This window comes from Lagopus leucura, unplaced genomic scaffold (genome assembly GCF_019238085.1).
Source record: "Lagopus leucura isolate 7727_CA_CO unplaced genomic scaffold, USGS_WTPT01 Super-Scaffold_100029, whole genome shotgun sequence".
NCBI classification, from domain to species: Eukaryota; Metazoa; Chordata; class Aves; order Galliformes; family Phasianidae; genus Lagopus; species Lagopus leucura.
This window is the reverse complement of record NW_024962280.1, coordinates 766,770-789,243: the sequence shown is the minus strand read 5'-3', so window position 1 is coordinate 789,243 and position 22,474 is coordinate 766,770. Positions and strand designations below refer to the sequence as shown.

At 44.6% G+C, this 22,474-nt stretch overlaps 1 protein-coding gene across 4 annotated transcripts in view; it reads left to right on the top strand.

The window, feature by feature from the left end:
* Window positions 1-22,474, top strand: part of GPR149 (G protein-coupled receptor 149) — a 77,938-nt gene that overhangs the window by 2,389 nt on the left and 53,075 nt on the right. Inside the window, exons 2-4 of one of the 4 annotated variants that reach the window (XR_006180855.1) lie at window positions 18,052-18,138; window positions 21,233-21,304; window positions 21,414-21,611. The gene's annotated coding sequence lies outside the window, so the exon portion shown is untranslated. Of the gene's footprint in view, window positions 1-18,051; window positions 18,139-21,228; window positions 21,305-21,413; window positions 21,612-22,474 lie in introns of all 4 variants that reach the window. The other 3 variants (XR_006180856.1, XR_006180857.1, XR_006180858.1) reach the window with 3 other exon arrangements.

The following is a 22,474-nucleotide window of genomic DNA, read 5'->3' as shown; positions in this document are numbered from 1 at the left end:
GCTGCGTGTTGCACTGTTAGGCTGATGGCTGAGCATGCCTGCAGCAGAGCACACACAGTGAGCACACATACGTGCTCTGCACTCCGCTGTGGCCAGATCCAGTCCGTGCTGAAGCACCCTGGTTTTGGGAAGCCTAAGTGCAGAGACAAAGCACTGGTCTTGCATTGTGTGGAGGGTGGCATGACTACAGCATCTTAATATTTTTCCTTGCTCTGCTTACACTTGGCTAAGAATAGCTTACTCAGAGCAAGTGGGTGTTCTTTTTCTTTCTTTTGCTGAAAATCTTCCCCTGTGGCTGGAGGAGCTCTTTCCCATATTGCTTGGTGTTCTTCAGTTTCCATGTACTTTCCTTGTGTTTTTAGTTTCCTGCTCTCTGATCTGTTTTCACTTCAGTGTCCTTTTTTTTATTAATATAAATACTCTGTTTCAGTGAAGCTGAGTGTAAGGCAGATCAAATAATTCCAGAGTTAAAGCAGACCCTTGAACTCCATGTTTAATGGGTTTGTAATTAGGCCATGTATCCCTGTGAGAATGGGCAGTCTGAGAACTTACCAGGATTACAAAGGGATTTAGTCGCCTACTAAGAGTTTCCAGACCTATTAAATTCTCTAAGAAGTTTTAAGGACACCACCTCCTTCGGCAGGGAACGTTTCAGTGTCTGCACACAGAGCTGGGCCATAGGCAGTGGGAGGAGACCTGCTGTGTGAAGGAGGGAACGGTTCGGGGCCTTGGGAACGTGAAACGCAGAGATGAATTTTTTTAGTCTGCCTTGGTAAGGCATGGCTGGCTTACACTGTGCTGCGTTTGCTTTGAGAGTTCATGTGTGCATATTTAGTAAGGCACGAATGTTAAAATGCAATTAACTGGTCGTTACGTGTGCATTATGCTGCAGATATATATGATTAGTACTGCTTTCTAATCCTAGAATATGTAATTGTATTTAAAAATAAAGTCTTTGCTTTCTTTGGTCCTACTGTTCACTATTCATAAGGTTCTGAGACATGACAGCTGTTCAGGGAGATTAAACATTAGATGCCAGGTTGTTTAATTACGAAGTGGTGGTTTGTTCTTACTCAGAACTGAGGGTAGGTGCTGTTGTTTACTGTCCAGAGAGAAGGAGCCAACTCCATGCAAGCAGAGAATGCTTTCCTCCCCAGTCCACCTCTCAGTGCTGCTGGCTCAGGTGTGGTGGGCTGGGTGCAAGGCCTGCAGCACGTGGTCACTGTTCTCCCAGCAGCATCTTGCTGTTATTTTTATTACCAGGTTAAAGATGCCCAAAGCATAGTAAGGTTTTCCTTTCTTTGATGATTACCATGTAAATACTGTGCCACAATTAAAACAGTCTGCCTGCCTGTATGGCCAATTCAGTGTGAATTTGAGCGATTCAGGTCTATTTCTGGATTTGCAGCGGGTTGGGTGACGTTTGGATCTAGGCTTGAACTCTGATTTTCCTTTAACTGCGAAGCATCCCAGTTTCCCACCGGGTAGCTGGGGCCCATAGCCTGACCTGCTGGCTGTAGCAATCTGTGTGTGTTCGCAGATATTAAACTTGTACAGTGCTGTGTACTGGTCTGGTCCGGCAGTTGGAGTGAATCTTGGTTGGGAATAGAAGTTCAGCTGTTCCTGTAGCAGTGCTGCGATTGCTGACTGTTACATCTCTCACTGCTTCTCTGATGGCATCCTCAGTACTAAAGTGTGTGTTCTCAGCAGTGGCAGAAACAGAGCAACGCTGCAGTCTGCACTGTGCTGGGCAGCTCGTTGTTTATGCAGACAGCTGTGATGAACTTCTTATTTCCATGGCTTCAGAGAAGCCTTGCTACCTGCCGGTAAAGCTGCTCCTTTGCAGTCTTTGGCACGACGTTGGGTTTATACTGCTGATCAAGCAACCTAACAGCTCAGAGTTTGGCCTTCTAGAGGGGATAGCAGCGGGAGCTGATAGTTTGTTGTGTCACACTGGGACTTCTTAAAATATAATCAAAGCCATTAATCTGCAGAGTTTCTGGAAAACAGAATTGCAGGTTAAACATGAAGCACAAACTGTCCTTTCCTCTTTCTTCATGGAACTAGCTTTTGAAAGGCTGAGAGCTGCTGCAGAGATAACAAGGACTGAAGAATTTGCAGCAGGTGGTACCAACTGTGCTTGGACAACTCCCAGCCTCAGCAATGGGCCGCGGGGCTGCGGAGGGGCCTGGGGCATCGGCCAGGGACTGCGGCACGAGTGGGAGCAGTGAGTGCCTCAGCACTGAGCACATCCCACGAGTGAGCTGTTCTGTTTTCATTCCGTGAGATAACCTCCAGGGAACACCGTGTTAAAATGACAAAAAACAAACTAACCCAAAAAATTGCTTTTGCTTTGTTCTGACCAGCTCAGTATATCCCCTTCCTGTGCAGAAAGAAACAGCACGTGGCAAATGTGAAGTGCTCTGTCTGATGATGAAGGATGCCAGGGACAGCGTGAGCAAAGGAAAGCATTCCTCTCTTTAGGGAACGATCCCAACAAACACAGACATTAGAAGTATTTGCTAGCAGGTTCCCACGTTTGCCTGGGGAGAGGTTCTCGAGGAAGCTCCCCTGCACAGCAAGGGAAGGATGGCTCCTCATGGGTTGGTTCAGTGGAACGCAAGATACTGGGGTAATGAAACCATAGGGAGGCCTGTGCCAGTCTTGCAACATACGCGGTGTCTCCCTTGGGCCCTGTGTGATCTTTCTGTTACCTAGCAGTACTGTAAAGTGCATCTCTCACTTGAATGTCATAGTTCACTCTTCTTGTTTTACAGACAGTATCTCTGAGCAGTACCACTCGTGTTCTGTCAGGCTGCTTGTGGTACTGGTGTGTGTTTGCCTTAGTGAGAAAACAGGCTGTATGGCATCAGAATACTCAGCTAAGCTTGGCCACTGCCTGCAGTCAGTGCAGCTTCTTGGGACGTGGACCCAGCCTTGCCCGATGCATTTTTTTTTGTTGTTGTTTCCAGTGTACCATAAAGCAACTTTTTACATTACATTTTTATGTCCCCACTTTAGAGATTTCAGCTGTTTCCATTCACAGTTTACAATTGGATCATCAGTTTCTTCTATATAATTTTTAAACTTCTTTTTGGACGATTTCAGTAAACATGTTGCTGTATGTGCTTACGAGTCAGCAAGTGGAGCTGTGTGTAAGGCAGAAGTTAGATGGATACCAGCAGACCTGTTTTCATTTATTTAAACTGTTTCCCCATGGCGCCTCGGTGCTCACTGCGGATCCTCCCAGAGCTCAGGTGGACACGGACGCGCTCTGTGCTGACGTTGGCTGCAGCTTTCCTGATGGCAACAATACCCACAGCCTGTGACAGAGAGAGATAGTGATCACAGGGTTTCAGTTATGCAGAGATTAAAGGATAAACTTTGTCAGATGTTTTGCTAATAAGGGTTAGAACAAAACAGTTTAATCTTTCATACGATTTAACAGTGATTAGAGAATAATCCAATATACTCAAATATCGTTCCTTGCAGTCCCATTAACTGTTCGGAACATTTTTGTACGTACTTAACAAAGAAAACAGGATACTCCAGGTACTGCTTTTGTAGAGATGCAGTCTGCAGGTGGATGCTGCCGTGCAGATAAAGCAGCGAATACACAGTGGTAATACCCCGATAGAGCCGCAGTAATAATTCTTCAAGGTAATGTGCTGCTTAATGTCTCCTACAAAGAAGAAATGGGGGGGAGTAGAGGCCAGTTAATTACACGAAGGGAAGTTTTCTCAGCTGTGCTGTCCTGGTGCTGACTGTAGAAGTAATCACGCTGTGCAGCTCAGCAGCAGGAGTTTGGGAGAGTTGAGAATGTCAGCTGTGCCTCCTGAGATGAAACAGGTACATCTGAATGTCGTTATTTCAGCCATCAGAAGAGAAAGAGGGTGTGCTGGTGAGGGGGGGAGCTGGGCCCTGAGCTGGGTCAGGCTATGCTGCAAGATAACATCTGTCTCTTTGAATGCAATTTGCTTACATCTCCGTTTTTGGGAGGAGGTTACCAGGAGTACACGGAGGGAATGCACATCTAAGAAGCCTTCCCTTTTAAGTTCTGGCAGTTGAGTAAAGCCTTTAAAGTAGGCCAGGCTAGCAGGGCAGTGTTGCAGCATGTATGTTTTAGTGCTTCTGGGACCAGTCCAGCTGCGCTGGGGCAGGCAGGTAGGCTGAGATGTAAATTGAGGGGTAGGGAAACTGTGAAGTAGTAATTACCCTCAGGAAAACGGAATAAGCATTTCCCAATTGAAAACTGTTTTGCAAGTAGTTTCAATGTAAGAGTGGCAGCGTTGCCTTAATTATTTTCTTCCAGCGTATGAGTGTGCTGCTGTCTCTCACTGGTCCATACCAAGTGGCCTGTTCTGTCTGCAGTGCAAGCAGAAAGCCGGTTGTTTTGAGACAGTTGTTTGAGGTGTGTATTAAACTGCAGGTCTGTGTGCCACGCTGCTTACATCAGCAGGTGTTTCTGTGCTCCAGTTTCAAGCACAGCTCCTGATTCCTCTCCTGGCGATGAGTGAGTGATTTTTTGAGAAGATTTAGTATGGAAAATAGGCCCAGTGGAGTGTGAAGAAAGTCAGGTCTGTAGGGAGATGTACACACTGCTGAGGAGCTGTTTCAGATTCCCTGTGTAGAAACTTTAAACTAGGTTCGATCTTGTGTTCCTTGTGATCAGTTTGCAGAATGTAAAGAAATGCTTAACATCATACTCTAGCTGCATCTCTGCCGTGAGTGATGAGCCCGTGCCTCGTGTTCCTTTGGGCGTTGGAGAGTAACTGCTGCTCCCAGCTGCGGCGGGTTTGTGGTGGTCACTTTGGTTCTCTGGCATGTATGCTGAAGGAGCCACAGCACAGCAGCATGCACAGCTGCATATTGCATGCAGCACGAGTAAATGGCAAACCTCAATACCTGATGACCAAACCAGATTTAATAGTGTGACTTTGCTGCTTGAAAGCCGGTCAGAGATATGGTGACCTCATTTTTGAGGTGAATATTCCGCAAATGTCCCATGGTGTCTTTTGGTTCCTTGGAGAACATGCACAACTGCTTGGCTGCCCTGCAGTCTTGTACTCTCTATTCAAGTTCAGTGCAGTTTTATTCACAGAAGTTGCCCTTCTGAGACTCATTCGTAGCCTTTATGCTACAAATGTCAATACGAACAGTTGTGGCAGCAGAGCTGCAGTAGATGCACACGGATGAAAACGTGATGCAGTTTGGGTGGCAGATGCCACGATCTGGCCTGTTAATAGCAAGTTCACGTGTCAGTTAATGGGGAGCAGACTGTGCCTTCTGAACAACGTGATGTTAAATGCCGTAGCCAGCACCATTAGTGTTCTGCTGAATGGCATCTGGGGGCAAAGAGAGAAAGCGTTCAAGAGATGAAAGACATCAGAGGAGTGAATAAAACAGAGCCATTCAGTTTTCCAGAATATGTCTGGAAACGTGCAGTATGCTGTGCATCCTGATCCACGGCCGAGGATTGATTTGGAGTCAAATTCAGGATTTCTGCAAAGTGGGCGTCAGTTCATTGGAGTTGACAGAGTTAAATTAATTCCCACATAATTGTCTGTAATCCAGACAAGAAAATGACCGTAGATATTTGATGGAATTTTAACATCAAGTCATACATCTAGATTAGAAATCCTGGGGTTATTTTACAGATTTGGCTCATGCCAGTGATGAAGCACCTTTGCCAGTGCATTTGTAAGATACTCGTTCAGGTCCAATCTAAGCTAGTTAAATTCCTTGAAGCTGGGTATGATGTCAAACCCAGCTCCATAGGCTGCAGCTGGCGTGCTGAGTGGAGGCAGCAAAGGCCAGATGAGTAAAAAATTCCAGTCCGTTGTGTCCTGTGATGTGGCCATTCCTCCTGGGCTGAACGTTTGCACTGAGCGCAGGGGATTTCTGATTGCAGCTGTGTGTCCTTCAGGTCCTGAAGTCCTGTGTGAAGTCAGTTTTTAATGGAGCTGTGTGGGGAAATACTCGGACTTGCGGCTTTTCTTTTTTCATCCAGTTGAAGATCTTTGGATTTAATAATTGAAGTTCAGGCTCTGTGTGGCTGCTCTGTAGGTATTTGGATACAGTAAGTGCAGGAAGGAACCCAAGTATGTGGAGCAGCTGTGAAATATTCTGTGTTATGACTCTCACTGTGATTCTTAGAAGGAACGAAGCGTGGCCCTGGGGAGGATGAAGGGGAAGTTCCCGTGTGCTACCTGAGAAATTGTTTTGACAGCCATTCCCATGGGAGTGCCGTAGAAAAGCTTCACGCGTGCTTATGGGATCTGCATCGCTGCCACAGCAAGGCTGTGTAAATGGCCAGAGCAAGCCCTGAGGTCTTTTTCAAGATAAATTTCTATGTTAAGAGTTGAAAGGCACCATAGATACTGGTGGTACACTGGGCGTTTCACCAGAGTTATGTAGTGGTTGTGCTTCTTATTAAGCTGCCCAATTAAATATAGATAGAAAAAGATTGGTATGCTTAATAATTGAGCACACCATGCCAGGCAGTGTATGCTGTCTGTGCGGTGTTTTGCTTCAGCAGCCCTGGGTTCAGTTTCAAACAAGCCCGGAAGCAGTGCCAGAGTTACAGCACTTCTTCCTGGTGGGAGCTGTGAGAGGGCTGCGCTGCCTGCAGTGCTCTGAAGGAAGTAGTAGATGTATCCCATGGCTGTTCTCCTTACGTGTGTCGCTGTGTGGGGATGGATAGAGCCAGTGAGAGCACCAGTAGCTTGTGACAAGGTGAGAGGGGTGGTGTGGCTGGACGAGAGGAGCGCTCTCAGCTTTCTTAACCTCAGCAGCTGCTTCAAAAACAGCCTGAAACGTAAGTGGCCGTAGCCCTATTGCTGGCAAATATAAGATGGAAAGGAAATACCTGGTCCTTAGGTTTTTGGAAAGATTGCTGGTAACTGAATTACCGGTCCAGTAATAAAATATCTGGAAAGCATATTCCTCTGGCAGCATTATCTCCAACAGTGAAGTCAGTGTTGGAAGAGCTGTAGTTCTTCCAAAGTTTGTTAGACGAAAGTTTGTTAGATGAAAGTTTTTCTTTAGTTTCAAACAGTGCTCCAGCAATTGAGGTTGTGATTTTTGTCTTTGTAGAACTGTAGAGTGGCTCTGGTTGGAAGGGACCTCAGGGATCAGGTGCCAGCCCTGTTCTGTGCTCCTATTCCTTTACACTTGGGCTGCAGTAGATTTCTGGTACGTGAACAGCGCTTTAAATGCAACACATCCAAAAGTAATGAGGGCAAATATTAACAAAAATTACAAAGCTTTCTGGAGGCTCTCCCTCCTTGCCCCCAGCATAGTCCATCTGTTGTGTTAATTGACTAGAGAAATGCTTGTTAAAACGTGATCATTAAGACTAAAATAAAGGGTAATGTGTGTCAAGAGTAATGGGAAAACTTTGGACTACTTGTTGAAGGACTAGAATAGAAGATTTTAGAGTTATGTGTTGTAAATTGACCGTGACTGTTAAAAGTAAAATAAAATAACATTTGCCTAATAGATTTAATATAAACTTTCTTAATGTTTTTTCCCTGAAGTTTGTGCAGCATTGTGTACATTTCTAAGGAAAGCCTTGGAATGATTCCTACCGTGAGTTAGCACTGTGGCACTGATTTCTGACCTCCTTGCTCTCCCAGAAACCCCCTTGGACAAAACAGGTGACCAAGCACAGAAGTTGGTACCAGGGTAAAGTGCTGCCTGATCTCTGCCTAAGAGAAAAAATGGGAATTGTTTTATTTTAACAGCAGAGCAATTACTCTGGATAGTAGGGAGTCTCAGATGCATTCATTATATTCCAAATACACATGGAAGTCATTTATCAAACACAATGAACAAAACAGGAGGAAATGTGTAAATGTCAAAAAGATGCAATATGAGTTCACTGTCCCTGAACAGCAGCTGAGTTTAATGACACACATGGAGACTTCTCTTACTTTCCAGGTGCTGCAGTTACCTGCTGGTTTCACACGCGCAGCACAGGAGGGCAGGCCGGGCAGCTGCTGGCAGGGCTGAGCAGAGCGGTGCTGCGGGGAGGAGCTGCGCTCTCTGCCTCATAGCACAGCTGCACGGCTGGCTGCTGCTCAAGCACCTGCCTGGCCCACCCTGCCAGCAGTCAGCGCTGCCCCAGCTCACGCTCAGCTGTGTTGGAAGGAGCTGTGGTTGCATCAGTGTTCTGCCTGTCGTCTCTCTTGTGTGGCTTAAGGGAAGATGTCTTTTCGGTCAGTTACGTGGAAGAGCTCAAATGGAATGTCAAAAACGGAAGGATGTGCTGAGTAACAGCCTCGCTAGTATGCAAGGGTTCTACAGGAACAAAGATTAATTCCTGAGCTCAGTCTCTGTTGCCTTAATAGAATAAAACATGTAAGGTAACTAGGAAATGAAGCTGGGTAATCGCAGCTGGCTACTCTTGTAGGCATAGAGCACAGCAGTGCTCTCTTTGGAAATCTTGTGTTAGCTTTTTCTGCAGAAAAGATAGCTACCATCTAAACAAAGCAAGTCAGAAGTTGTGTTGAAAACATACAGACTACTACCTGCTCTCTCAGATGATAGGATAAATTGCATACATACTTCAGGTAGAACTGAGGGACAAATCTAGCTAGTCATGTAAAAGGAAGCAAGTAATAACTGGAGGAAAAAAGTAAAACTGAAGAAAGTACTGAATTAACCAACAGTACATTCTGCAGTATATTTGCTTATGCAGAGTTGCCCTAACATTGAGCTAGATTGATTTTTTGTTACCTGGGTATTTAGACTTGTATGTGATGTGTAAAGGATGCCATGCATGCAGTGTTAAAGCAGATTTCCCAATTAATTTTCACTAGCTTTCCTCATTGAGGCTGGTATCTGAGAAGACAAATATGAATCCCAAAATGTAGTTCTGTTGCACGTGTGTCTGAATAAATGCAGGTGTTTGGCAGCAGGGCTATCGCAGACCCCAAAGGTACAGTCACAACAAAACATCTTCTGTTGCCATCAGTGACATCGACTGCTTCCCTTTGCACCAGATGGAACAGCTGCAGCTCGTGCTGGAGTGTCATTGACCAGGGTGGTCTGCTGGAGAAAGGAAGCAAAGCTTTGCCCTTTTTCTGAGTGCTTCTAAATGTGTAGCCATCAGCGAGCAGCTGAATTCACAACACACTTTCTCAAATATTGCTGTGCATGGAAAGTGAAAAGAATGGTGGGTGAGCTGTGAAATGCAACAGTTGCAGCAGTGTTTCACCCATGTAAAAGCGTTTGTTTTTGTAGATGCTTCAGCCCGCTGTTCCCTTTATTTGCGAGGGTCTTGCCGTCGAATCTCTGTGATTTTCATAGTTTTGAAGGTGATTGATACAAATGTAGCCTGGCTCCTTCCAGCACCGCTGATAGAGCTCCTTTTGAATCAGAGGAACAGAACAAGCTGTGACCCGAGCACTGCAGGAATGGCTCTGGTTGCTCTCTTGTCCTCATCCTCCCACTGCTCCAGTTCAGTTTTACCACTTCTTTGTAAAGGAACAGCTGTGTGAACACCGATATTCCACAGAATGAGGCCTGGAGGCACAACTGTGGGCAGTGCAGTGGTGCAGCCTGGAAGAAAGGACTTCTGCAGATCCTCCTCCGGGTGCCTGCTGTGCTCAGGTGTGGTGTACGTCCTGAGGAGGAAACGGCTCGGAGCTGTGCGGGGCTGAGTTCAGTGCAGAGCGGTGTTTCCTCACAGAACAGATCGCTGCCCATTCTCAGTTTGATCTGAAAAGTAGAGCCCTGTTGGGATTGTTAGCTTCTACTTGGTGACTTGGTGACTGTCTTTTTCCTCAGCATCAGTTTCTTCCATTTTCTTTTTATTTTCTTTTATGGAAAGGTAGCTGCATTAACAAGATGAATAGGAACACCATGATGCTAGTTTAAATGAAAGTGCTGATGTTTAAGCTACTCTAGGACAGTCATATTTATTCAGATTGCACATTTGAATGCTGTGTTGCAAGCATTGTTTTTCAAAGAAGAAAGATTTTTATGGATTGGGGGGCATTCCCACAAAGAAGCCCGGGGCTGCACACGAACACATGAATTCTCATGTGCTTGCCACATTTCTGTGCACAGATCAAGTTAATGGAGTGCATGTTTTTGCTTGGGGCCTCATGCTGCTGTCTGAAAGGAGAGCTGTGTGTTTGGAGCTGGAGCTGGGCAGTTCTGTGTCGGAGGGAGGCCTGCGCTCTGACTGCGCTCTGAAGCCCAACCAGCTGCTGTTTTCTAGGCTGCTTCCTGTTTCTAAAAAGAACCAAATAAAATGAATGCAGTAAAAGCTGGTTCTTGGAATGTCAAGTCTTAATCATCATTGCTTGTGGTGGATGATAAGAAAGCAGTGCCAGTGTGTGATGGAAACCAGAGGAATTTCTGTTGAGATGAGCTGCCCGCCTCCTTCCTGTGAGTGCCAGTTTGAAGTCAGCCTTCTGCCTGTTAGCACAGAGGCCCTGGAAACATGCAGGAACTTTCTGGTTGCTGACAATGACAGAAGAATCTTGGGAAGGTAACTTCAGTGCTGGAGAGGCCAGGCCGGTTTCCAGCAAGTGATTCCGAGCTAAATGGTGGGTCCAGGTGCTGCAAGGATTTGTGTCTCCTTTGAAAAAGCCCAGCCTGCTGCTCTTCAGCGTCCATTACTGTGCTGGGCACAAGGGTTTGGGCAGTGTTTGGTATCACAGTTTAAAGCTGAACTGATCAATGAAATGGAATTCCTTTTATGTCCATTCCGTGCTGAACTCAGAATCCTTTCGCTCTACCGACTTGGTGCTGCAGGCAGACTGCAGTACAGCCGGGTTGCCTCCGATCCCGTGAAAATACAGCTGTAATCTGTGGTCAAGAATAGGGCAAGAGGTCTGTGGGGAAAGAGCCATGGGGTGTGAAATGCCGCTTGGAGAAGCTTTGTAAAAGGAATGGAGCCTTGCTGCATGTGTTTGAAAACGTGTCTTTGGAAATGATGCTTTTAAATGCCTTCTGATCTTAGGACCACAAGTCCCTCAGTGAGTCTGCTAAAGCATCACTTTGTTATCTTCCCCTACCAGATACAAATTGCTTGTGACCTTGTGAGGAAGAATCGGTGATTTATCACTGAGAAAGATCAGAAGTTGAGGTTTTGTTCTAGGTTGGACTTCTTTGCTTATCACTGTGGGGTAGAAGCACAGGGTTTGGTTTCTGTCGCTGGCATAAATGAATGTCCAAACTTCAAGGTAGTGTTCATCTCTTTACAGGACCTCTCTGGCTTACTAGAGAGACTGTTACCAGCACTTCCATGACCTCAGTCAGGCAGTGATGTTTCAAGAGCAGTACCTGCCCACAGATTATCAATCCCACATTGAAACGGTGCTTAAGAGTCTGTCCCCTTCTTTCCTGTAGCTCCACTTTAGTACTGACAGGCTGCTCTCAGGTCTCCTGGAGCCTTCTCCTCTCCAGCCTGCACAGCCCCAGCTGTCAGCCTCTCCTGATAGGAGAGGTGTTCCATCCCTGGGCTCATTTCTGTGGCTCTCCTCTGGATGTGCTCCAGCAGCTCTGGCCTCACTTCTGCACTGAGGACTGAGGACTCCACATCTGGGCCCATCCCTGCAGGCAGCCAAGGTCAGGCTGCTCAAGGCTGGGCAAGCTGTGGCAGTCACTGTTCACTGCACGAGAGTTGGACTGGTGGCCTTCAAGGTTTCCTTCCAGCTCGAACCTTTCTGTGATTCCAAGTGCCTGCACAGGATGCCGGGTCTCCAGTGAAGCTCAGCTCCTGAGCAGTGTAGGCATCTGTGAGGTAATCCTGGAGCTCAGGGCTGGGTAGGAGGAAGCATAAACATGTCGTCAGGCATTGCTTGCTTAGGCTGGCTGTAAAGGCAGGGTCTCCTGTTGTCCTTTCTGTGCTCCACATGACAACATGGTGCTGGTTTTCCTATTTTTTTGCACCCACAAGGGAAGCAGAGAAATAGAAAGGAGAAAGACTGCGTACAAATGCAGTATAAAGGAAACACGAAAATGATACAAAAGGCTTTTCCAGAGTCATTTTGCAGAAAATACAGGAATTTTTTCTCAGTGCATTAGTGTTTGATGCAGTTCTTTTTTTCTGTATATATTTTTTATTGTTAGACCCTCACAATGATAAAAGAAGGTGACGTTTTTAGTGAGGGTGAGCAGAGTAGTCCTCAATTTAACTAATGTAACCGTGCATTTGTTCCGGATCTTTGTCAACATACATTAAAAATACTTCATCAGTTCAACCCATTTAATTTTCTGAGGGAGTCCCTCAGAGAGCTCCTTGCTGTTACATGAGTTAAGAGACACAAGCAGTCTGGAAGAGGAGCCTTTGAATGTTTCATTTCTGTGTTGTGTAATGCACTGACACGTCTTGTCTCTGAAGGTGTCTCACAGAGCAGTCCTGGGTGACGGCTGAAATGGAGTTTTGTGTGCTGTGTCATTTTCTTTGTGGGGTGCAGGTTGGGACCGAATCCTACAAAGGCTACAGGCTGTAGAGGGGCTGCGCAGTGCAGGAAGTGTGCACAGCATCTGCGTGCTTTGTGCTTCTCATTTATTTCTTTTCTTTCCTTTGTTTTTTTTTGGCTTCTGCTCTGAAGGCCATTGAGTCACTGAAGGCTGGGCTCAGGGAACTTTGAATCAGGTCCGTGATAAAGGCAGCATGCGTGGCGTTCCAAGGTTTATTCCTTGTGTTGGCAGCTACTCTGTTACAGGTTACAGCTCGGGAAGGAGCTGGATTTCAGCTGTTCCATCTTGCAGGAGGAAATGAACTCCTCTTAAGAACTGAAAATACACGTGAGGCAAAGACCATAATTTTGTTACCATCAGAGCCTATTTTAATGTGCGTAAATGTATGTTCCATGCACTGATAGGGCAACATTATTTTTATACCCAAGGATTTTAGGGGAATATTTGTGCTTGCATGAACTGGACGTTGAAAATTTTCTTTGTACGTATTTGAAATTTGGCAAACAGCTTGGCTTTACTGTGGGTTTCAAGGATAGTTTTGCTAACAAGCCTTGCACCTAGAAAAAACCCCATCAGGTTATTTTTGCAGCATGGAGATCTTGGTGATTTTCTAAGGGTAGAAGTGGTTGGCTGCATCATGCTGTGATGCAAGCCATGACAGAAATGAGCACAATTATCCTAGAGTAGTATTTTCCTCTGTCTCTTCATTTGGGAATGTTTCCATACACATATGTTTCCACACACTGTGGGAGAAGGACAGGAGGCGTGCAGCTGAGAGAGCAGAGACTTTCTCAGTAATAAGCAGCACTTCTGCCATTGCAGTCGGCTTCTGTCCCAGACCTACCTCAAAAAGCTGTACTTCGACTGTGTGTGTCATTGGCAGGCAGCTGCAGAGGCATCACATTATGCTTGCTGCTACGTTATTTCAACTATAAATAGAGACCTCGAGCCCTTTGCACTGAAACCTTCCCCCTCACCTCCATGAAGCCATTCTGCAGCTCCCCTCTGCCCCATGTCCGGCAGAGGCGCTGAACTCACTGCATGGCTGTCAGCACATCGTGCCGTTGTGCTTAAAGCCGATGGTTTTTCTTCACCTTTTTTTTTTAATGCTAACTTGGGGGCCTTGGGCTGTCACTCATCCCCATCACTGCAATCAGCAGCTGTTTTGTACCTGGAAAAAGTGGAATATCAGAGGAAAAAGAATCTCTGTGTTATGTTGAATTTCCTCCATGAATCCAATTTTTATTGCACCGTTACTGAAAATGAGAGTAACTTAATGATGCTTTTCCCTTTCCCTTTTTATTTTTTTCCCTTTAGCTGGATATACATTATTCCTATGGAAGTGGAAGGCTAATGGAGGTAGCTAATTGCAGTATAGTCTCTGTAACAGCTTTCTTGTGGAATTGTGCTCCTCTGATCAGCGTTCAGCCTCCTGCAGCCAGTGAGGTGGCGGCTCCCCGTAAGCTTCCACCACTCACCTGGAGACCATCAGAAGCTCTGCGTTTCGCCCATATTTAGAGGTGTTTGGGGAAGCTTCACAAATACTTTCTTTTTTGGCTCAAACCTTAAGTGGGACCCTGTGGAGATAGTTTTGCATCTCCACCAGTGTGCAACCAAGCAGGGTTTTTGTAAGAATTGTTGCGCATACTAAATTGAGTAATGGAGTGAATATAGCTGTAAGCTCTTACTGAATTTGGATCTGAAGCACAGAGTGAACGAAATGAGATGCATCTTTGTGTTCCTCTACAAGAAAGCCTCTGAAGCTTATTGCAGGCCAGTTGCAGAACACTTCTTGTTCCTGCTGTACAGCAACCCAGCTGGAAACGTTTGGTTTTAAATCATTGTGCATGTTTGTTAAATGGGAATTGTCCAAGTTAAAAAGCCTCAAACATGACCAAAGCTTAGTAGTCTTGTGTGACCACAAGAAATTAGATCACTTATTTTGATAGCAGTTTAGATTTTCCTCAAATGCTGTTCCTGACCAAATGCATCTCTTTGCTTAGACGTAATAAAGACCTATTCATTGCAGACAGAGGGAGTTCCTTAGGATGCCTGGGACTGTTAGGTGTGGGGATGTGTGAGGGCTTCCCGCGGGATTCAGCTGAGCCTGGGGAAGGTTGCTGTTCAATGGGAGCTGGGGCTGCTCACACTGAGCCCTGAACGTGTCAGGAGTACAGGCTGTTGGCAGGGGAGAGGTTTTCTTCTTTTTCCTCGTCCTGTTGATCTGCATATGATCCAGGGGCAGCTCTCCTGTGACTTCAGGACATGTGCCTTGGGCTTTGGGGACAGTAAGTGGATTAGAAGTTGCGTGGCCTGTCTGTGGGCACATTCCTCTGAGGGGCTGCTTCTACTCCCTTTTCTGTAGCGAGATGGCGATAGAACCTCTGTACCAATCCTGTCACACAAAAGGACATTTCTAAATGGGAGATGTGTTCTGTGAGTGTGAGCTGTGTTCCTGTGAGAGAAGTGGAGCTCTGGTGTGCCAGCGTGCTCCTGGCCCTGTCAGGCACAGTGGGGTTGGCCACGGCACGGGGGGCTCGGGGGGCTTGGCTCTAATGTAGCTGCTGTGCCAGTTAGCTCAGAATTGTGATTAACGCTCTTAAAAAGCATCCACATTCTTCTGCAGCACAGATGATGTTTAAATCTTTTATTTGAGGTCTTAATTTATTTAGTGTTCAATTCCCGTGTGGCCTTGCACTTGCATATCATGTTTTTAAGTGCTTCTTTATGGAGAAGGCAATTTGTGTTATTGCTCTCTAGACAAAGAACAACCTGCATACAAACATTTAATTCTGACTTCTGTTTCTCTTGCTGGGTTTTCTTAGTAGGCTTCCTGTTGCTGGGGGTTGTGCTGATAGTAGTTTTGAAGTATGGATGGTGTAGATGGCAGAGAGAGGAAGGTGATTCCTGAACTACAGTACTCAGTAGTTTTGCAATTATTTGTGAACTGTTTTATAGATGTGTCCTGAAAAGAGGAGTTCTTACAGAGAGATGTGATGAAGTATTGCCATGCCTGGAAGAAGTGACTGTTGAGGAGAGCAAAAAAGAACATTTCAAAGCATGGTAAAAGATAAGTAGAATCCCAATGCAGTAGCAGCTTACATGAGTGTTGTCTCCCTGTGTGCACACCTGCTTAGTGGAGTATCATATTCTTACTGAAAGAATTGTCACAGGTAGAGGAAAGGTTCAGTTTTGTGCCCTTCCTTAAAGGAACCTGAGGCTGCCTGATGTCTCTGGTATCTACTCATTTTATGGGAAGTTAGGGTAGGACTGTGGTACTGACACTAGCTGTTGGATCTGATGGACTCACTTGGGGATCAAACCAAGCTCTAAGAAATTTGTGCTGTAGCAACTGCCTGGACCACAGCAGCTCCAGCCATGGTTCAGATGATTTGGCTTCATACCCTTCAGTTTTTTCACACAGGTGTTTCTATTCAGACAATCTGCAGCCATCCTCTTTTCTTACTCACCACATTACCTGTCTTTTCCTTTGGTGACTCCAGCTGTATTCCTTGATCATGGCACAAGTGTAGATGCTTCCTCTCAGATACAAGCATCGCAGTACTGTGCTTAGAATCCTGCCCACTTTGCTGCCACGTTTTCCATCATTTCCGCAAGGCAGAGCTGTCCTCAGTCCCTCCCTGAGCCCTGCTGCTTGGCAGATCTTTTTGTGCCTGGACTCTTGTGTTTGCAAAGAGAAGGGCAACAGCAAGGAAGGAGAGAACAGGAAGTTTGGAAAGTCCATCTGAGAATGATGAGAGCAAGAGTGACATGAAACTAAACAAAGGTTCTTTAGCCAAACAGTGTCCTCCTATTCTTGCTTCTTTAACTAGGAAAAGCCACCTTCTTTAGAGAAGAGGACCAACCAGGCTGTTTGTTGTTCTGTAGAGGAAAGACATGAATTTAAGATAAGTATGGATAGTGCAAAGATTTTTCAGTGCTGAAAAATACCTTTAATGTGGCTGTGTCTTAAGCTTTGCAGCCATGGAACTTTTGGAGAGAGGTTTACAGGGAGCAACATTCCTGCTGCCCAACTGTTCTTGTATTGTTCTACAGCACTGCAGAAGGGATGCGGAGGAATCCCTGGGGAGCAGCTGTATTGTCCTTTGGTTGTTGCTTTATGGAAAGTTAGATTATCTTCATTTCTAACATTTTAATGAAAATGAATATTTTTGTAACATCTGCATCATAAATCAAATAAGCACTTACATGCCAAATGTCACAGTGCTCTTACTGACAGCCTTAAGCAGACATTGCTGGTTCCCTTTTTGCAGTGCTGTTTCTCTGCATAGCATTCTGCAAAATCTTTGCAGAAGGAATGAAAAGTAAGGAATGAAAAATAAATCATTTGGTTTTAATACAGTACAAATGCTTTCTAATTTTCTGTAGGAAAGTCTTGATGTAAAAAGATGCAGATGTTGAATTGCTACCACACAGCACAGGGGAGACATACAGCTCTAATTCTGTGGTTATTTATTATTTAGAAGAAGTATTAAAAAGAGAAGGAATCTTAAGTACAGAAACCTGGTGGGCTGCCATGTTGCTGTGAAGTTGAACAATGCATGGAAACATTTGAAAGTTCACAGAACTGCTATTCTGAAAGTGAAGGTGAAGAGCTTCCTGCAGATAGTGCAAGGCTCAGCCCAGACTTCTGCCTCCTCTTCTAAATGAAGTGTCTGTATCACCGAGTTTTGTGTGTGTACACTTATGGGCAAGATATCCACCAGTTTGTAGTGAAAATAGCCGTGGCTGGTAAAACTTGGTAAGATGACTGTATTATTGGTAACATCCTTTTTCCCCAAATAGGATCTAGATGGTTCCAGAAATCAAAATTCTGGAACATTATGAAGTAATACAGAAGTGAAAGGCATCTGTACTCTTTCTTTAATCCAGTAACCCAATTAGGATTGACATACACAAATGACCCATTTGTACTGAAGACTATAATTCAATTCCCTTTCTTTTGAACTCTGTATTATTTTATTCATTATATTCTATATTTGTATGCCAGAGTACTGCAAGATTAACCATAGAAGAAAAATAACAGAATCAGTACTGACGTGCTGGTGAAATAATGGCAGTGGAGATGCAGATTGTGTCACTGAGCATGTAATTGCAGTGACAGCTCGATGAGCTCAGGGCATGAGATGCCTTGGAACAGTCACAGCAAGATTCTGCTTTCTTCCAGAATCATTGCATCCCATTCCTTCTTCCCAGAGGAAAGAAGGTGCAGCAGGAAAGAGTGAGAAAACTTTTCAGGAACTGTGTTCGTATTTCTAGTAAATAAAGAGATTGTCATGGAGTGTTGAAGACACATTTCTGCCTGATTTTCATGTTATTGATGCAACTGGAATCATTATTTAGTTACATTTCCAAACACCATTTTAGGGAATGGGCCAGATTTCCTGTTACCAAGCTATTTTTATACCTCATCAAATGGAGTTCTAAGTGGGCGCAAATTACCTCTGTAGCTTAGCAGATGTGAACATGTATCCCATTATTAGAAATGTTTAAAAGAAGAGTTGATGGAGAAGAGCTCACATTAGCAGAGCTCACTGCAAAATTTATTATTCCCAAAAGTTACACTTCTTTTTTCTTTTTTCCTTTTAGCAAGCAGTGGAGTGAATTTGGTGCTAGAGAAAGACTGATTTTGCAGCATAGGAGACTAAAATTCTGCTTACAAAGTGAACATCTTTGGTGAGTACTTCATAATTCAGTCGTTGTGCCTCTGTTTGAACTGTGATACTGTGCAATCTGTGTTCACGGACCTTAGGTCTTTTTTTAGCTGTTATTCACACTTTGTTTAAACAGGCTAATATCAAAATCGGCTCAATTTCCCTTTTTTAGAAAAATGGAGTGGCCTTTACTTCCACACACAAAATTCTTGAGCATCCACTGAATCTGTCAGCTAGGATCGTGCCTGTAACATTGGCATTTAGCTTTGTCAACATTGGCTGCCTTGAAATCGCCAGCTATCTTTCATCTGGGTCTTAAAACAGCTGTTAAAAGGGCAGTGATTTCAGGCAAGTAGTGATGAGCTGTAATTAAAAATAAAGTCAAGTCATCCTGTTTTCAAATCCATGTACGTTCTCCTACACTCCAGCTCCCACATATGTGCACGTTCTTGAAGAAACGTCTGTTTGCAGTAGAAGTAGTTTGCAGCAGCGTAGAATATTTAATCAAAGACTGTACTCACTTGGACCACATGTAAATGGGTCAGATTGCAGCTTGAGATGCCTTCCAACTTGGACCCCTGTGCAGAGACATTCACAGTGTGGATGGCTGCTGCTAGAGCTGTCTGCACTCGTTTTTTGGCACTCATTCCTGCGAGGCTGCCAGGTGCAGAAAGAAGTACGTGGTGTAACTCTGACCTTGTCTGTGTAACAGTAAGCCAGAGGATTTCCTTTTAAGTCACTGTCTGAAAGGGACTTAGAAGAGCATGTTAGGGTGTAAGTTTGCATGTATTTGTAGGTGGGATAGACCTTGGTGTACTTGGCTGAATTTTCACCAGTAAACCCTGCAAGATACAATACCTGCTGGTGTATCTCAGCTGTGGGTAAGGTTAGCTGGACTCGTGTCTGTGCCTGTTGGAAGCTGATCGAACTGTGAGAGAGCAGAAAACAGTTTTCACTGATGTTTTTCCTTCCTTTGTAAATCGTCAGTTCAAAACGTAGTGATGTTGACAAGCACTGCTCCTATTCTCTATTGGAAAATAACCTTAGGTAGCCGAATAGTTCACAAGTGGATCAAGGCCAAAGAGGTTTCTTGTCTTCCCTATCACCTGTACGGAAATGCATATCCAGCTGTCCCAAATTATTCCCTCTTAGAAATTTTCCCATTAGATAATGGCAGTGGACGTTAATAAGGAACAGATGCAGTGCTTTAGAAGTATTGCATTCAGTTTGCATGCTGCTGTTTTGACCTCAGCATCGTTTTGAGATGCAGTTTACCCACCTACTAAACCTGTCTGTTCCTATCAAATGGGAATTAATTACGCCTGGAAGTTTTCCTACCCAGTAATGGAAGAGCTGTAATGTAGAATTACAGATAATCAGGAATGTTGTTGCACATGGAAGTTGTGTATGTAAGGTTACAGCACACTAATTGGTCTACCTGTAGGTTTACAGGGCAGTGGCTGTCAGAAGAAATTCCTGGCTAAGAAAGCTGTCTGGAACCTGAAGACATTTTCCTCAGACAAGCTGGTGTTACACGTGGTCTTGAAAGACAGAGTTCAGGAAATGAATCTATTTCTTGTAATGTGCAGATAGAGGTGCTGTTTTCAAACAGATCTTCCGGAACTATCAGATAGGAGATGAAGAGAAATGTAATGGAGGGTATTCATGTGATTGCGACTCATTCAAGCTTAAGAGGATACATTTTAGAACTTGGTATGGCGAGTGCAGAGAAAGCTGTGATCTGGGCAGAACGTCGTAGTTCTCAGATGGTTTTGCAGTTCACACTGAATTTGGAGATGCTGTACCTACAGAGCTGATATTACTGTTTTAAAGACAGGGGAATGCTCCTTGTGTAAGCTGCAGGCCATACAGTTTTTGTACTTGGTTACTGGAAGATGAGTTAGACCTTGAGTGAATCAGTCATAGGAACTTGCACAGAACACACTGAAGGTTATGCTGTTTGGAACTCAGGAAGTGAACTCAGAGACACCACTTCTGCATTTCAAGTCTCCAGAGTTTCCATTAGCCAGGCCCTGAAGTTTCTGTTCATTCTTTACTCACTTCTGATTCAGTCAAACTCCCACAGAATTTGGGAAACAAATGAGTGATACCCTGTCATAAAAATGACTCAAGATACAACGTGTTGGTGCACTGCTGTTATGGATGTGTTCAAACCATGTTGGACAAACCCATGTCACTCTTGAGACACCGGGAAACAGTGTGATGGTGTTTCAGGGAATCCTGCTCACTGAGCTTATGGCATTTCTCTCACACGCTGTGGGCTGAAGCTCAGACAAAAGAATGTAAAAATCTGGCTCGGAGGACATCAAAAAGAGAATGGAACTTACTTTCAGTAAGTACAGAAAATGTCTATGGAAAAGAGAAAATTATGCCAGGTGGTTGTTGGAGTCTCCTGTGAGTAACTATGGGCAGTGGGAGTTAATGTGAGGAAGTGAAGGAAACCATCCAGCTAGAACATCAGAAAGCCCCCATTGGCAGTGCTGGTGTCGGTCTGGCTGGGCATCTTGTCATCCACGTGCAACAACCATCTCTGCTTCCTCTCTTGTCACTTAGCAGTGTTAGGGTTTAGTTCTGGAAGACCCACTAGGGAGGTAGCAGCAGTGAGGAATCAGAGATCCAGCTGAATCCCTGTGGAAGTGTTGTCATCAGTGCAGCCAGATCATGACATGAGATGTCGAACTTGACACAGTTGGTGGCATGGTGCACTTTTGTCTCTTCACTTACTTCCATTGCAGCCACCAATCGTCTTTCCCCTCCTCTGGCAGTCTCTCAGCAGTGCTCCATGTCGGTGTTCACCTTTTTTCCACTCCTCATTCCCATGTGCTGACTCCTGCTGACTTCATATTCTCTCACATACACTTGGACATTAAGTGCCATTTTAGATCACTATATAAATAAAGAAATCTGTCACTGTTTGTAATCCTGTTTGCTCTTTCTCTCTGCCAGTTTTACCTCCATTCATCTCTGAAAGATTGTGGACAATTTAAGGATATGTTTGTGCAGCCCAGTAGGAACTGGGACTGTTGGAGGGAATAAGGAGAGGTTTTTCATTACCATTTTGACAAGGTTTGATTTTTTTTCTTCTTTTGAGGCAGCAGCGTGGACCTTTGTGTGGGTGAAATGCTGGAGAATATACAAGAGTGTCACTATTTGAATCAGTGTTACAGGTAAAAGTAGTTCTTACAAAACTTACTTTGTGTAACTTTCACAATAACTTAATTCAGTTTAGCAGCTTTTAAAATTCCTTTCACTTTTGCTTTTCGCTGCGTTTGGCAGAGGTGATCGTGTTGGCTCCTGAAGAGACCCCAAGTATGCAGTGAGGAAAGAGCAGCGATATATTTATTATACGTTGTGAGATGAAGGGAGAGGTAGAGAGCAGCCGTTCTTCTGGACACGTCCACCTCATGTCTGTATTGGTCTCCATGTGCACTAGAAATGCACTAGAGCTGGTTTTTGCAGGACTGCCTCTCTAAGGTAGATGTGATACAGAGCATGGCCATGCTGGTCGTGAGCTGTCTGCAGGCTTTGCACCACAGTTCTGCTTACTCTGACAACAATGGGAGTGGATTTTGTATATGCATTTTTTCCATGTGTCACTTGCCTGCTTTTTGTCGTTTCACCTCGTTTCATGGCAGTACAGCAATAAGTTGCAGTGGATTAAAGGGAAGTAGTAAAATAAGCTGGCTCCTGCATGAAATTCTGGATGTGCAGCATCATCTCCCACACATTCAATCTGTGCTATTTATTTCTTCTTTCAGGACTTTATGCTTGTTGACACTGAGTCCTCCTGTTGTTGCTTTCAGCTCCAGCTGCTCCCATCTGTATGTAGTGATGCTATTCTGTGCAGTGCTACCTTTCCTGCAGCTGCAAATTTTGGTATAATAAAATCCTGACTGAGAAACAAATAAGGGAAAGGATTTGGGGCAAGTGAGCAGGGAGAGCTTAAATTATGAGAAAACTCTTGAAAGCTCTTAGAGATTGCCTTTTTTATAGAAAACCCAACAAGTACTTTGAAAGAAACACTGCAGACCTCCCAGAAATGCCTGTGGACTACTGATGGTCTTCAAAGACCATTATGGAGCATGCATTAATCACTGCAGGCAAGGGAGGAAGTATTAACTTAGAATCTGTGGGGATGTTATAGCTGATATTTTTCATACATAATAACCTTGTTTCTCTTAGAGCATTTTGTGTACTTGGTATTTGAATTAGACTTAATTTAGTAATCTAGCTTAGTGTGTCATCTGAAACCAGGCATGCAGAATCTTTAGTGTTTTATCACCCTTTTCAGTCTCTTCAAGGCTGAACTCCTCCTTGTCAGTGGTTAAGCAGTGCTT